Below are 8,821 nucleotides of genomic sequence, written 5' to 3'. Positions count from 1 at the left end.
CCGAATTATTATGTTTTAGGCTGTTAACTATGAAATTAAAAAAATCTACTTCTAAATTTTAATCCGAAAGCTTAACAAAGGACCCTTGAGTGTCGGCTACTCCATTGAGATAGCCTCTCTGCTTGTTATTTATGATCGTATTCTTATTTCAATTTCGGAAAGGATATTTTAAAGCCTTCAGACCATTTAAACTAGCTTCCTGGACCTTTAAAAATATCTACCTGAGTGCCTGCGGAGAATTTCTCTGAGCTTCTTTGACCTCAAGGAAAAACTCTCTGCTGTACAAGTAAAGCAAAACCGTCATAACATCAATATGTTGCAAGCAGACATGTTTGAGGAAATTCACCCCTTTCTCCTTCCGATTTTCTCTTTCCCATTTCTTCTTTTTACTTTTCCTCTTTCCCCTTATTCATTCCCACTTTTTTTCTTTTTCCTCTTCTTTTCTCCTTTTTCCTTTTCCTCTTCCTTTTTTTCCCTCCGACACTTTACCCATTTCCCCTTTCCTCTTTTCCTCTGTCCCATTTTCCCTTTCACTTTTTTCCTTTCCTATTTCTCCTTTACTCTTTTTCTCTTTCCCCATTTATCCTGTCCCCTTTCCATTTCCCCTTGTACTATTTCCCCTTCCCATTTCTCCTTTCTCCCTTTTTATTATTTTTATTTCCCCTTTTACCTTTTACCCATCCTCCTTTTCTATTGTTGTGGAAACTTTCTCATCAGTAGATTTAGCCCCATTTAATAGTCATGAAAAAGGGCTAAAATCATGCAGGTGTTATATAAAATTATCATTTTTTAGACAGATTTTGTTACACAACTATACTGGAAGTCAAACAGCATATGAAAGATTATATAAAAATCGAAAGTAAAAACAAACTTTTCTATGTGCTTGTGAGCGTGCGTGGCGTGCGCGGACTTTTTTGCTTTTTTTGTGCACCTCCCCCCCCCCCCACACACAAAATTAACTACAGTACTCGCGGAACACCCTGTATAGTTCAAAGATGGCTAACTTCATTAACTAATTGCCTAGGTGATCTTGCGATTGCCTGATTCTTTTCAAGACTTACGACATACACAAAAGTGACCATTTGTAGGAATAAACTCTATAATATTTTTCTTTATTTCTTTATTTTTTAACTGTCCAGATTTTTACTTCTTGTTTTTAACCTAATAAAATTAATGCTAATTTTCTTTCTTAGCAGGCGTATTTTCTCTTTATTTTTGTTCACTGAAACGGTTGTTCAACCGAAAAGTCGTTTAAAAAAATGTTTCTTTGTAGATGTTAAATTCTTATCTAGTAATAGTCCCGACTTTGAAATTCCCTTACTTTTCGTTGATAAGAAATTTCTACTGTTAGAAACCACCTTTTCGAGTTTGCTCGGTTCCTTCCGAACAGTCACGCCTTACGTCAACCTCATGGGACTCCGCGAAGATATTTCTTAATTTTAAAATCAAACGGACCTTTTTTTGTAATTTACGAAGTTATAAAGAGTTTAATTTTCGACTTTGAAATGGCTCACGTTTGTATAAAATACATGAAAACTCATTGATTCGAAAACAATGCCCGGTTTCTTTCAACATTTCTCTGAAAACTGTTAAATTCCCTATCTTTCCACAGATATAATACTGGCAGAAGAAAGAAAGAAATAAGAAATTGAAGTGTTTAAATTCATATTGTAAATTAAAAAATTTCTGTGTAGTTTTATTTCAGTATGCAAAACATTGTCACTTTTGAATTGCGCGATTAATCAGTAATCAATATGGATTCGACCTTTGACAACGTACCTCGACCATACAGAATGCCTAGTTCTACTCTCAAGTCTTGAAGCTTTTCAGGAATTTCGTTTCGCACTAGGGAACGACGCTCAAAAATTTCTAAAGAATATATATTTTTCTGTTGTAAATCACTGCATGGAGATATTCCGAAGTTGAAAATAATTGTTGATCAAGAATAATTATCTAATCTTCCTTGCAAATATCCCTACGAATAGATTTTCTTCGTAGCGATTCTCTTTGGGACGATTCCTTTTCCGGCGATTCGGTTTGCGGCGATTCTCTTTCTGGTGATTTTTTTCGCGGCGATTTCATTGGTTTTCATTTTCTCCGTGGTGACTCTCTTTTTTTGAAATTAAAAGTTCTATCTTTCATTTTATGACTATCATTCGTCTCTAAAATAAAGATGAATTTTCTTTTTAAGTTTCAATTTTTATAACTTTACATTTCTGAATTAAAGGCGATAACAAGATTCAAAGAAATTCTATATTATTCTTTTAATTCACAAAAATGGATGACAGTTTATTATTTTCCACCCACATTGCGTAACCATAGAGACATACTAAAACTTACTGATGCTTTCTCGATTCGAATTTTTTATACACGATTCTTGGTTCCTCTTGTTTCTTATCAACTGCAGTTTTCTCTTGGATTCTTCTATTTTTCTTTCATATTCTTCAACCTCTTGTATCAAATGCACTTCTTCTAATACCTTGTCTTCGATTGAACATCCAACAGGTGTAGAACATGTTTGGTGGAGGATCGACCTGGATATATATTGAGACAATTTGAGGTTGAAGTTCTGTTTGTCTGTCGCCTTCTTTGCAAAAGGAACGGCTAATTTTGTGCTCTGTATCAAACAAATTTTCAATCAAATTACAAAAATTTAGAAATTCGGCACACGATCTTCAGAAATTATCGATACGACAAGCGCGAGTACTATCAAAAATAACTGCTGACTTTGAAACGAGATTACCCATTCAAGAAAGATGCGAGAAAGTTCTTTAAAAATCGTTGGAAAGCTTGTAAAATTCCACGTCTAATGAGCCATAATACAAATATTTTAGGCGTAATCTTTAAAATCTGATCTTTAATTTAAGCCATTATAACTCCAAAAGTATTCACAATTTCCCAAGATATGACCAGAGAACCTCATCTCTGATATGACTACATATTTCCACGCGTGTCTGCGTCGAGCTTCAGTCGGCGATTACCGCTGTCAGCCAAGCTTGCTCCTTAAGCGACTAAAACTTGTCCCAGACACGCTTCGCTATTTTTAGTCGTATGCCGATAATCCGAGAAGATTTTTTAGTTTTAAGGAGCTTAAATGAAAGATAAGACTCAAAATACTGTCTGGTACAAATTTAAAATTCATGCTATAATTTTTCTAGTTCGAGCCACAAGTTAAATTCCAGGTACAGCATTCGAGAAATGTTTGAATTTTTTAAAAACTTTCGACATGCAATATTCTCTACAACTCACTTTTAAAAAGTAAGCACTGATTTTTGGTAGTACTCGCGCTGGTCGCCCCGATCATTTCCAGCGGTAATGTAAATATTAACGATAATTGATTATACAATTCAACAAAAGACATTTTTTTACGAGAATATAGCTTCTCTTGAGTCTGTTTATCTTGATCGCCCTCCTCATCACACGTATCATTTTTAGTGATGTTCTTCGTTTGGAAATTGTATTGACATTTGTGGAATATTAATCTTTTTCACATTCATCAAATTTCCACAATAAATCAGAATAATCCTCTGAAATTAGATTGGAAATTGATATCTCGAAAATATAGATTTTATTTCGAGTCATTGAGCACATGTACGCTGCAGCTAAACATGCAATATCAAAATTGCACTCAGACTTTCATATTGACAAAAACATTTAATTATAGAAACAATTTTTATACATAAATGCAAATTCTGCCAAGTGGATTTTTTATGATTATGCTTAATTTTTCTTTGCAAAAACAATAGGTCAATGTCTCGACAAAATCTCCTTGCTGTCATATTTTTCAAATTGAAAACAATTTGTAATTATATGAACAATTTTCATAAACAAATGCACAATAATGACAATTTTTACTAATTTTGGTATAAAAATGGTTTAAACAAATGCAAATTCTCTGCAATTTAAAAAATATGACAGCAAGGAGTCTTTAGCAAGGCATTTATTATAATTGATTCTGAAAAAAATTAAACCTACCTATACAAAAATAGGCGAAATATGCTTTTTTTAATAAAATGTTTTAAATAATTACTTGGCAATATCTATTTTTAAATATATGTAATCGCACATTAACACATGTGATATTAAATACAAAAGGTAAAGATTGAATATAGCTGATCACTGAAAATTACGAAATATGAATTTTATTCATAATAAGATTAAAAGGAATTTTTCCTTCATTTAAACCACTCGAAATTGCTTTAACTTAAATATTGCATTTATTTATGTCCTGTTTTAATGAATTTAAAGTCAATAAAATCTTCGAGTTACGATTATTTCTATATAACAAAACATAAAAATCCGTTTAGAATTGTACTACGAAAAGGTAATTTTATCTATGAAGAGGTTCTGAAGGGGATAGTTTAAATTCCACCTCCTCCCAGGGAATTTTTTTTAAAGCAATAACATTGTAAAAGCCATTGAATTAAAAATATCACGACATTTGCAAAGGATTTCGATTTCATATTGTGCATGTCTAATAAATTCAGGGTTATTTTGCTATTTGACAAAGCAATCAATTTCAACTTTCCAAGCAAAACTGGTCTCTATTCTTGAATTTTCATACTACTTTTCTTTTGCTCGGGACATAATAGATGATTTGGTGGCAGCATGAGGATTTTTTTTTAAAGTTAAATTCGCGGCAATTCAAAGTTCGAAGTCATTGTTAGGCGTTGATATACACACTGTAAACATTTTCCTCGGTAGTTTTCCCAAAAATTTTGTTGGCGCTAATTTCCACACAGTTTAGAGATCTTTTCCAAATTTTCATAAGAAATTTCCCCAAAATTTCTTTAGAAATATTAACTAAATGGAATGAAATTTTCCCAAGATTTGATAGGGAAAAATCTCTTGGATATTCTATGATAATAACTGCTTTTTTTAGAATTTGTTGGGAATTTTTCTAAAATTTATGTGGGTAAATAATTTCCCGAAACCACCCAGAAGGAACCGCCTTGTTGAGAAAAGTAACCTCTGTGCTAGGTAAGCATGCTTTTTTCTTCGCCTCGACTGCTCCCTTAAACACTCGACGCTCCATTTCTGTTGTGATAGAGACGGCACCAGCTCAGAGCGGCGAAATTCAAATAGATGTAAAAACTTTGTTTTTAGTGATCTGAATTTATGCATACGATAAATTTATTAATAGATTTAATTCTTTCAGGATGTTTGGAATTGACTGATTTGTCTATTTCTAAAGTTCTTTATTCCAAATTATTTTTTTATCCGTCATGTATTTATTTAATTGGTTGTTAATATATTTATATGTAAATGCTTCAAATATTATCTTTTTATGAATATCACAAGAAAACATGGAAGAGTTTGATTCTTCTTTTCGTGAATCAAAACGGGCTAAATAATTATTAATTATCTTTTAAATAAACATGGCTCTGAGTCGAGCATTATTAGTTGAATTTAACTAATATATCAACATATTTCTTTTACCTATTTTCTCATATCATTAAGGATAATTATTGAGATTGAAGTGCCAAAATTCTACATCACAGTTCTGCAGATTTTTATGTCGTTTAAACATTCGTGGACACAAGATGATTCATTATAATAAAAAGGAGGTGTTTCGGGTTTCAGTCATGTGCAAAACTACGAATCTTGCCGATGTTTTACAACGAATCCCAGATTAAATCGGAATTTTAGTTTCGTCACGTTGATGAAACTTTTGTCATCTGGAGACATGGACCAGATGAACTACGTAAGTTTTCCGATTTCATCAGCATATAAAAATCCCTTGCGCTTGTGGCAAAGTCTGTATTAGAAAAACCGGATAGTGATGGGGCTACAGACCTATGACTCGTGTTTATATTTACAAAAGTTTCCTGAACGAAACTTTTGTCATTTAGGAAAGTCAAATATGCGGGCGAAAGTCTATTTCATATTTTTCACTACCATTTATTAAAAGCAAAGCACTTCAAAAAAGTGTAAATTAAAAGAGATAAATACAATTTTTTGCATGTAAAATGCAAATAAGTTATTGCGTTCTGACGTGAATAACAATAATTTATAAAAATAAATTTTTGAAATGACTATAACATTAATAAATATTCCCAAACATTTGTATAAATTACACAGCCACACAAAAAAAAAGTGTGCGGATCTGGTAACAAGACACACGTATTCCTATGGATTTTGGGGCGCTGAATTCAAATTCGGTATCAAAAATCACCCATCACGTCATGGTTGAGCCATAACCTCAAAAAATGACGAAAAATCATGCACTGAGGCAAATAAATTTCAAAATAATGCCAGTGATGCAAATTTTCACTTCAAAAACATGTCGACAACTGTGAAGGATCAACCCTTGCCTGATATCAACTTATTTAACATAACTTTACCCAAAAGAACCTGACCTCACCGAACCTGAATAAACAGAAATTTATTGAACTACACGTAAAGCTCTGGAAGCATATTTTCCAAGTAGCAAATGTGTGCTACATCGAATACGTCAACTCGAGCCTAACCTAGAAATAAATCTAACCTAGCCTAACCTAATCTCAATTCTAATTGTAGTTCTAAGTTTCTTCAAATGAGTAATGTGCATCTTAATTTTTAACCACCTGTAGTACAATGAAATTAATTTTATTTTGTTACAACGGGAACACTTAAGTTAAGTTGTGTTGCGTTAAGTAAAATTTCGTTAGGTTCTGTTAAGTTAGATTCATTTGTAGGTTAAGATCGAGTTAACCTATTAAATATAGCACACATTAAAGACTGAGAACCGTACGCTTACATAGCTACACGTGTGGTTGAATTTCATTCGGCTAGGTTAGGTTAGGTCAGGTTTTGTTAGGTTAGGATAGGTTAAACCTCTATGTAGGTTAAGCCGAAGCTAAATGAAACGATACCGCAAACACAACGGGACAACACAATGAGTTTAATTGTGTTACGTGAAGTTAGGTTAGGTTAGGTCTGGTTTTTTTAGGTTAGGATAGGTTTGAACTCTTTGCAGGTTAAGCTCAAGTTGATTCAAACGGTACCGCAAACACAACGGGATAACACAATCAGTTTAATTGTGTTTCGTGAGGTTAGGTTAGGCTAGGTTAGATTTATTTCTAGGTTAGGCTCGAGTTGACCCATTCGATGTAGCATACATTTGCTACTGGAAAAATATGCTTCCAGAGCTTCACGTGTAGTTCAATAAATTTCTGTTAATTCAGGTAAATACTTATCAGAGTGAACCCAGTCTGCGGGTCTTTTCACTTGATTTAATTTAATTATAAAAAATTAAATTTCAATTGAAATAGTATCTAACCTACTAAATAGTGAGATAATGTGGGTATGGGACGAGGAGAAGGAGATGTTGAAGGAAGTGCAAGGGAATTTATTTCGTGGGAAGTAGGGGGCGGGTGTAAAGCAAGGTGCTGTAAAAGGTGAAAGGTGTAAAAGGTGCAAGGTGCTGTTAAAGGTGCTGTACTGGAACGTAGCAGGGGTAAAGAAGAAAGATGAGGATTTCTGGAAGTGTATTAAGGAATTTGATGTGATTGGACTAAAAGAGACGGGTGTAGGGAGAAAGGAAGGGCTAGTGGGGGAATTATAACAAGGGTTAGGGATGGATTAGAGGAAGAAGTTCATGGATAGGAAGAGGGGGGCGTGCAAATGAGGGCAGTAAAGATAGGAGGGGTACGCATAAGTTTGTGACTGTGATGGGAAGGGGAGAGCTTTGAAAGGAAATCGAAGGATAAGATGATAAATAAAGAGGGGGATATTCTAAGAGACTGGATGGAGGACAGAGGCTGGGGGGTGGCGAATGGTATGGTAACAGAGGACGAAGAGGGAGAATACACGTATGTGAGTAAGATGGAGGCATCGGTGCTAGAGTATGTGATCATGAATATGCAAGGGTGGGAGAAGATAGAGAAATTTTCAGTGGAAGGGACGGTGGAATCAGACAATCAGCCATTAAGTTTGTGGATAAAAAGAGAGTGTGGCGGAACGCAGGGTGGGGAAGAAGGGTCGTTAGGGGACAGGCTGTCATGGACGAGAGAGGCGATAGAGAAGTCTCAGGAGCAGTTGGGCACCGTAAGCTTTGAGGGGAAGTCAGTGGACGATATGAGAGGATCTGAAAGAGAAGGTGAAAGGGTGTGTGCATAAGAAGGTATTTAGGAAGAAGAAGAAAGGAATGGTGAAGTTGTAGTGGGATAGGAATGTAAAATGATAAAGAGAAAGGTGAAAAATAAGTAAGGGAAGTGGAAGGAAGGAACTGCGGAAAGGGATGAGTTCGTAGAAATAAGAAAGGAGTTTAAGGTGATCTGTAGGGGAAAAAAGCAGGAAAAAGAGCTGGAAGAAGAGTTGAGAAGTCTGACTTCATCCGATTGATACTCTTAAACAATTCCCCCCTTATACAATTTTTGTAGTCACTTCTTTCTATTCTGCGGCTTAATTTGACTGCATGTGATTACTTTTTGTTAATATTTGCATCTTACGAGGGTAGTTCAATAAGTCCTTAGAATGAAGTATAAAAACAATTTTTTTTGGGTAAATTCTTTTTTATTTTTCAACATAATCTCCTTGGAGCTCTATACACTTGGTCAATCGCTTTTCAAGTTTTTTTAATCCTTCAGAAAAGTGCGTTTTCGGAAGTTCCTCAAAATAAGCACTTACAGAGGCAATGACGTCTTCTTTGTCTGGAAATCTCTGTCCACCGAGCCATTTTTTCAAGTTTGGAAATAAGAAAAAATCACTGGGGGCTAAATCTGGTGAATACGGTGGATGTTCAATCAATTCGAATTTTAGTTCTTCAATTTTAGCCATTGAAACGAAGCATGTGTGAACTCGGGCGTTGTCGTGATGAAAGAGAATTTTTTTTCTCGCC

The 8,821-nt window shown here is 34.4% G+C and overlaps 1 protein-coding gene and 2 long non-coding RNA genes across 4 annotated transcripts in view; 2 read left to right on the top strand and 1 right to left on the bottom strand.

Moving 5' to 3' along the window:
* Positions 1-2,242, bottom strand: part of LOC117173416 — a 19,576-nt gene extending 17,334 nt beyond the window's left edge. Inside the window, exon 1 of the mRNA XM_033361973.1 lies at positions 1,780-2,242. The gene's annotated coding sequence lies outside the window, so the exon portion shown is untranslated. The remainder of the gene's footprint in view (positions 1-1,779) is intronic.
* The window catches only part of LOC117173417, a 143,742-nt gene that overhangs the window by 37,115 nt on the left and 97,806 nt on the right, over positions 1-8,821 (top strand). The window lies entirely within an intron of this gene.
* The window catches only part of LOC117173418, a 19,441-nt gene continuing 10,853 nt past the window's right edge, over positions 234-8,821 (top strand). The window contains exons 1-2 of the long non-coding RNA XR_004467175.1: positions 234-286; positions 5,584-5,704. This is a non-coding gene — a long non-coding RNA (uncharacterized LOC117173418). The remainder of the gene's footprint in view (positions 287-5,583; positions 5,705-8,821) is intronic.

This window comes from Belonocnema kinseyi, chromosome 5, assembly GCF_010883055.1.
Source record: "Belonocnema kinseyi isolate 2016_QV_RU_SX_M_011 chromosome 5, B_treatae_v1, whole genome shotgun sequence".
Lineage (NCBI taxonomy): Eukaryota > Metazoa > Arthropoda > Insecta > Hymenoptera > Cynipidae > Belonocnema > Belonocnema kinseyi.
This window is presented reverse-complemented; position numbering and strand designations above follow the sequence as displayed.